The following is a 7,982-nucleotide window of genomic DNA, read 5'->3' as shown; positions in this document are numbered from 1 at the left end:
CACAAAGGCCTCTATAAAGAAATGTCAAAAGCATAATTCAGTATATTAAACAGCCTAATTAAACATATACACAGAGGGTAGCAAGTTAGTCCTAACTGGTGGGAAATGTGTTCCAAGGGAGCTTTTACACAGAATTCAAACCCATGTAGGCATGTAAAAACCAAGGTTGGAGTGCAGCCGTAAACCAGGCAAAGGCAACTAAATGTGCAAAGACACATGCCTTTAACAAAATGCTAAACTGAGTGGTAGCCTCCTCAGCTGGCCAAGCAGACTATTTGAAAAGTGGCAATGGCCACCTTCTCCAGCTGTTTAATCTGCTACCCACCATCCCTCCCCCTACCCCATCTGTCTTTGCCTGTTCTCTGCATTTTGCATCCTGGATGGTGGCTCCTTTTCACAGCATCACTGAACTCTGTGGCCCTCTTTCCTTCTGGTGGTTTGTTTTGCACAATGGAAGCACCGCCAAGAGATTCGTGTGAAAGAGAGAATGTTATGGTTTCCCATTCCCATTTCCTTCTTTACTTACATGGGCGTGGCAGGAGCTGCTTCTCTCCCCTAACAGCCTTTTTTTTTTTTTTTTTTTTTTCTGAGAGAGAATCTTGCTCGGTCATCCAGGTTGGAGTGCAGTGGCGTGATCTGGGCCTCCTGGGTTCCAGAGATTCTCCTGCCTCAGCCTCCTGAGTGCCTGGGGTTACAGGCACCCACCACCATGCCCTGCCAGCTTTTCAGTAGAGACAGGGTTTCACCATGTGAAGTCTAGTCTCAAACTCCTGACCTCAAGTGATTCACCTGCCTTGGCCTCCCAAAGTGCTGGGATTACAGGCATGAGCCACAGTGCCCAGCCCCCCACGTGCCCCCTTTTCTTGCCGGGAGCTCTGGCAGCCTCCTTGCAGACCTACATCTCTAGCCAGCTCCAGGAACATCCCTTCCCCACTTTGCCCCCTCAGGTTTGGGAGCACAAAGGTTTCTAGTCCCTGGGGTCTTCTTTCACTCTTAGTTCTCCTTGCCCCAACCCCACTACTACAAATAGTCATTTCATTAGATTTTTTTCAGTCAATTCTTTCAATGTGCCATCTGTTTCTTCCCAGGATGCTTCCAGAATGCAACTGTTTTCTAAGCTTCACACCATAACAGATTTTCCTCATATGAAACTAATTTTGTGCTTGAATGACTCACTGAAGCCTTCTGATGACCCTGCTAAATAGCCTATGAATTATGATGGTTTTCAACATAGCTTTATTAAAGACGTGGTAGAATAAATCAATGTCTCATCCATGCACAGGGTCACAAACTTTATGAACCCGTGAAAAGAAAATTAAAACTTGGGACCCCAATTCACTCTGCAAAAGGAAAAAATTAAGCCGAAACCTGAGTCATGCAAGGAGCTGCCTTTCCTTTTGTTCCTAAGCAGAAAGCTGTAGATAAAAGGTTAAACGTCTCCGTAGGTAGATACTCTACGTTCACCTCATCCTGTGTAAAGAGCCAGTTTACTTAGTGTAAGACAAATACATCATTGACTATTCCCCTACCTGCTCCTTTTCTCTTCCAACACATGGATTTAGCAATGTGACCATACCCTCCCTCTTTCCCTTCCAGCTTTCTTTTCCACTTTAAATACTGACGCCCACAAAATCATCTTTGGAGAAAAACACAGACCTTGAACTGGTTCTGAGATTCCCATTTCTTATCTCCCAGGCATTGTCTTTAACCTTAGCAAAATACACTTCCAAATCAATTGACACATGTCTCAAATACTTTTTGGTTTACAAACCTATAGAAATCTTCCAAAGTTACATTAAATGTGGACACCCCGTAACGTCTAGCATGAATCACTGGATTTATGAATATGCAATGGTGAAAAAAATGTCACTTCAGTTTTGGAAAAACAAAATGCACTTTGGAAAAAGCCATATGTCAAAATAAATAATGTAAGAATAATGTCATAATTGAAATACTGTATATTTCTCTTTTGATTTCTATTATTTTAAATCTCTCATTATCTCTTGCCAGATTATGGTATCACTGACTTTCAACTGTTGGTGACTTTTGCCTATTTTCTGCTTTACAGCTAGAACTATCCAGTAATGCTGTTTCTCCGTGTTTTAAGACTTTAGTGGTTCTTTTTAGTAGTTCTTTCGGACTAAGAAGAAAGTGGAACGTTATTAGGATGGTTGACAAGGTAGTTCCCGATCTGCTTCCTGACTCTTCCACAAGTATCTGGACATACAATTCTCCCACAAGAACAAACTTCTCCAAAAGCATTGAGCTGTGCAGCCTTCCCTGAACATACCATTTTCACTTCATTCAAGTCCTGTACAATGCCTCTTTATCAGCTAGAGTAAATTTTACTTTTTCCTTAAGTCACAGCTGAAGCAGTTATCTGAGAAGACTTTTCCAACATTTTAATTTTTATTTCTATGAACCTTCTGTTTTCTTCAATTACAATTTACTCATACCTCCATGACAGAATATGCCATTTTATATGTGATTATTCATTCATCTGCCCTTATTTTTCCTAATGGTGTAAGCTCTTTGAGAAGGGAAACTAAGCACTTTCATCCCTGAATTTCTGGTGTAAAGCATAATGTCTGACTTCCAAGAGGTGACAATAAGTCTGTTGAATTCAAGACCATAAGAAGTACCCCTAAGCCCATGATTCCGCTTGGATTGTACATAGAAAAGTCAGTGTTGTGTGGAGCCCTTCCGCCCTCCAGCTGCCATAATTATCAGTCGAAAGCCACTGTCCTGACATCTATAAAGTCTACTGAAGAGTCCTGTAATCCTAGTACTTTGGAAGGCCGAGGTGGGTGGATCACCTGAGGTATGGAGTTTGAGACCAGCCTGACCAAGATGGAGAAAACCTGTCTCTACTAAAAATACAAAATTAGCTGGGTATGGTGTCACATGCCTGTAATCCCAGCTACTTGGGAGGCTGAGGCAGGATAATTACTTGGATCCAAGAGGTGGAAGTTGTGGTGAGCGGAGATCGTGCCATTACACTCCAGCCAGGGCAAAAAGAGCAAAACTCTGTCTCAAAAATAAAGTCTGCTGAAGAATTGGAGAAATTGAAAAATGCTCCTGGAAACTTATTAGTCAATAGCAAATCATGGTTGACTAAATTTTAAACAAGGGCACCAATCTAGTAATGAATAACATGGATGGATTGATTCAAAGAAAGGTTAATTTTACATTTCCATGAAGAAACTTTTATGTTTCTTATGGAGAAATTCACTTAGATCAATTTTCTGCTGATTTTAAATAAAAAGGTAACATAAGTCCTTTCAATTTATTCAACTGTAATAAAATCCAGTAGCTCCAATCAAATTCAATTTTATAATGGTTTAATTGATAGTAAATTAAACAATTGTATGTCAACTTTTTAGCACACCAAATAATATTATTTTAAATTACTCTGAAAACAAATATTTCAATTCTGATATGACTTTAAATGTGATAATATTTGATTTTCAGAACAATCAATAAGAATTTCACAAACATTTGGGAGCTATCTTCTATTGATTTTGCACAAAATTAAGTCAAATTTCACTTTATGTCCATGTAATCATGGTAAAGGAAGAAGACTCTGCAAAGCAGATTTGAATTTTAAGTATTTTGTCAAATGTCTCCTATGGTAGTAGCAAGAACAGATTTTCTTTCCCATTTTACTCCTGGTAACCAAGATTGGACTAATGAAGCAGAGCATATGCATTGAATCATTTTGCAAGTTAGTCATGGATTTACAGAGGAAGGTGGTTCTACAATGACCCTTCTACATCCTTCGAGTATTGTCATAGGTGTGTATTATTGGACAATATATTTTTAAAGAATTGATATTTTATAGCCTATTCCTCAAGGAATTTGAAGAACATTAGAAAGTGAAACACATATAAATCAGAACAATTAAAATTTAAAAGCAAATAAAAAACCAATTAGGAAGAAGATAAAGGCAAATGAAATAGTTTCCTGGAATGATTTAGTTTCTGCCAAGCACTGCCTTTTGCCCTGTGGTTCATTCAGCAGCACAGGCAGAGAGGAAATAGATGTCAGCTCACAGGATTTTAATTCTTTTGTTTCTTCTCATGGAACATTTCTTGGCTCAGCTAAAAAGTCACTGACACTGAATGCACTGGTGACTTTAGAAAGGTGTTCTTTACTATATGGATAGTGCCCTCTACATAAATTCTAGTTTGAAGGCAGAGAGACATTTGCAGAACAGATCTCTCTACAAGCTGAGATGACTACATTGAAGCATAATACCATGAAGATATATAAACTATAATGAAGTTTATCTCTTCTAATCTAAGTATACATCTTTCTGATGATCTAACTTAAAACAGATACAATTTATGCTCTAGGCCATATCAGTAGTTGAAAGTAAAACACGGCTTCCTAAATATGATCTGGGTAACATCTCCAGCTCCCAGTGAGTTTGGCTGGTGGAGGCACCTTTCTGACCTCTGCAATCTGTCAGCTACTCAGAAAGAGTTGATGTCAGTGTCGTCTGCTCAAGAGATACTAATCGACTTGTTTTTGACTGGGTATGTTACATCTACATATAACTTGAACTGTGGATAGTCACTGGGATAGCAGCCTGTCACAGACTGGAAGACCCTCTTCATCTGAATGTTGTTCTCAGAAGCTGAAGGAACTCCATTGTCTCCCTTAAACGTTTCTTTACGTTTAACTTTGTACTGGCTCAGACTCAAATTCTGTCTCTAGTTCCTGCTATATATGTGACTTTTAGTAAATTAATTAATCTCTGGGTCTCCGTTTCTATACTTGCAAAATATGGCTGATGTCTGCCTAATGAATGTTTTGTTGTGAGAATCAGATGTGTTATGTGCCACAAAACACCAGGTGACACCAGGTGTCCAATGTCGGTATTTTTTGGTTCCTTTCCTCCTTCCTTTATCCTAGGGTTTGAGTTTCATTCTTATAGGTACCTAGAGACATGAGTTGTTTTATACAAATCTACTGTCAACCCCTGAAGACTCAGCTGGCTGCAATTTTTAAGTTTTATCACTTCTTTATGTGCCCAACATGCACACCATGCTCATCCACCATGTCTGTCTGCTAATCACATTATGAATTTCTGAGTTGTATATTGCCCAGAAATAAGCCTTGTAGGATACGTTATGTAACATAGGCCTTTTGACAAGTGAATGAATGTTAAGATTTTCTGATTATTTTCTAAATTATAGTTACTATTTGTTACTTTAGTTGCTAAACAGACAGGAAGCAAAAATAAAATAAGATGATTTGAAGCATTATGAGTTTGTCTTACACTCTGCCCAAAACAGGGTCATGTTGCATCTCAATGGAGTTGAGTTGAAGGAAATCTTTTCTCAAAATAATAATAATTTTTTAAAATTCTGTTAACAGGGTTGTTTTAAATCAATGCATTTTATAAAATCAATTACGTAAAGCTTCATTTTAATCTAAAAAGTAGACTCTACCTATTGACCAGTTATTAGCCTTTATTAAGGCTGTTTGATGGTGTTCTGTGTCGGGGATGTGCAAGGGGAGAAGAAAAGACACACACACAATACTTTAAGGTAAACAACTTTTATTCCATATAAATGGCAATGCAGATATAATAAGCAAATGATATGAGCAAATTTATATAATAAGCAAATTGCAGTGGGAAGGGAGAAGGGAAAGATATATATACTTAAACCCATCAGACTATGAAGCAGGCTGGGGATCAACAGCCGGGGCTCCAGAATTGAACACTACGCTTACCAGACTATGGAGGACTGATTCATCACCACAGCAGGAAGTGACAGCTTGGGCTCCAGAATTGGCCAGTCATCCGTGTACAGACAAGGAGAGGACTCGTGAAGCTTCCCCATAGTCTGAGTCTCTAGCTCTTTTTGTAATAAGTTGTTTGGCATGAGGCCCAGTCATAAGGGTCCTTCACTACTGGGCTCAAGGAACACAAAGAGGTCAACTTGTTTTTGCAGTAGTCTGGCTTATTTTTTTTTTTAATAACTAACATATAGGAATAGATTGAAATGGAGATTTATCTGAAACAGTGTTGGATGAATGCCTCAAGGGCTAACCCAACCTATTCGAGGACTTGGTGATTTAATAGATTAAAAAAAATTTAAATTATTTTAAAAAATCAAAATCATACCAACCATACTGTCAGAGGACAGTGGAATAAAAATGGAAATTAATCCCAGCAGCAATAGAAATGAATCCAGTAGCACATCAAAAAGATCACTCAAAATCACAAAACTATATGCAATTTAAACAACTTGCTCTAGAAAGATTTGGTGGTAGACAATTAATTTAAGGGTGAAATAAAAATATTATTTGAAATAAATGAAAAGAGAGACACAACATACTCTCTGAGATGCAGCAAAAACAGTGTTAAGAGGAAATTTATAGTGCTAAAAGCCTACCTCAAAAGTTAGAAAGATCTCAAATTAACTATCTAATATCACATCTAGAAGAACTAGAAAATAAGAACAAGCCAACTATATTAAAAAGTTGGCAAAAGGCATAAACAAACACTTCTCAAAAGAAGACATAGAAGTGACCAACGAACATATGAAAAAATGCTCCACATCCCTAATCATCAGAGAAATGCAACTTAAAACCTCAATGAGATACCATCTCACACCAGCTAGAATGGCTACTGTGAAAAAGTCAAAACACAACAGATGCTCGTGAGGTTGTGGAGAAAAAGGCATATTTATGAACTTTCAGTGAAAATGCAAATGAGTTCAGCTACTGTGGAAAGCAGCTTGGAGATATCTCAAAGAGCTTCAAACTGAGCTTCCATTCAACCCAGCAACCCTAGTGCTGGTTATGTACCCAAAGAAAAAATAAATTGTTCTTCCAAAAAGCCTCATGCATTTGTATGTTCGTTGCAGTATCATTCACAATTGCAAAGACATAGAATCCACCTTGGTGCCCACTAAGGGTAGAATGGATAAAGAAAACGTGGTGCATATACATCATGGGATATTTTGCAGCCATAAAAATGAAGGAGATCATGTCCTTTGCAGCAACATGGATAGAGCTCAGGCCATTATCTTAAGCTAATTAATGCAGGAACAGAAAATCAAATACCACATGTTCCTACCTATAAGTGGGAGCTAAACAATGTGTGCCCATGGATATAGAAGTGGGAACAATAGAAACTGGGGACTGCTAGAGGGGGAGAGGGGCAAGAGGGTAAATGGTGCAAAACAAGCTGTCTGATACTAAGCTCAGTACCTGGGTGGCAGAATTAATTGTACCCCAAACCTCATATCACATAATATACTTAAGTAACAAACCTGCTCATATACTCCTTGAATCTAAAATAAAAGTTGAAATTGAAAAAAAAAAACAAAGTTTAAAAAGTGCACCTACTGCACAGCCTTGTTGTGAGGATAAAATAAGATGATGTGGGTAAGGCCTCCAGTGCCTGGTTAGGACAAAGTTATAAGAAAACCAGCTTCTAGAGAAGGCTTCTTCAATCAGAACACTTAATTAGCAATCTAATGTTTAAGAAAAGAAATATAAAGAATATAAAAATTTCAAAACAAAGATTTGGCAACTTTGTTGCAGTCTGGAAGGTGATGCTATTTCTATTCTAATAAGGATTAAAAGGCAGGTTAGGAATCAATAAAATATAGCTTGAAATAATTAGTTTAGCTGAGTAGATTCAATATTGACCTAAAATTCAAGGTATGACCACGAAGTAATGTGACAGAAGTAAAAAAAAAAATACATTGAGGGCCTGGCACGGTGGCTCAGCCTGTAATCCCAGTGCTTTGGGAGGCCAAAGCGGGTGGATCACGAGGTCAAGAGATTGAGACCATCCTGGCCAACACGGTGAAACTCCGTCTCTACTAAAAATACAAAAATTAGCTGCGTGTGGTGACGCATGCCTGTAATCCCAGCTACTGGGGAGGCTGAGGCAGGAGAACTGGTTGAACCCATGAGGCAGAGGTTGCAGTGAGCCAAGATCACACCACTGCACTCCA

The sequence above is a fragment of the Sapajus apella genome, unplaced genomic scaffold (assembly GCF_009761245.1).
Source record: "Sapajus apella isolate SASKATOON/1434 unplaced genomic scaffold, GSC_monkey_1.0 scaffold54, whole genome shotgun sequence".
Taxonomy (NCBI): domain Eukaryota; kingdom Metazoa; phylum Chordata; class Mammalia; order Primates; family Cebidae; genus Sapajus; species Sapajus apella.
Note: the sequence above shows the minus strand (reverse complement) of the source record.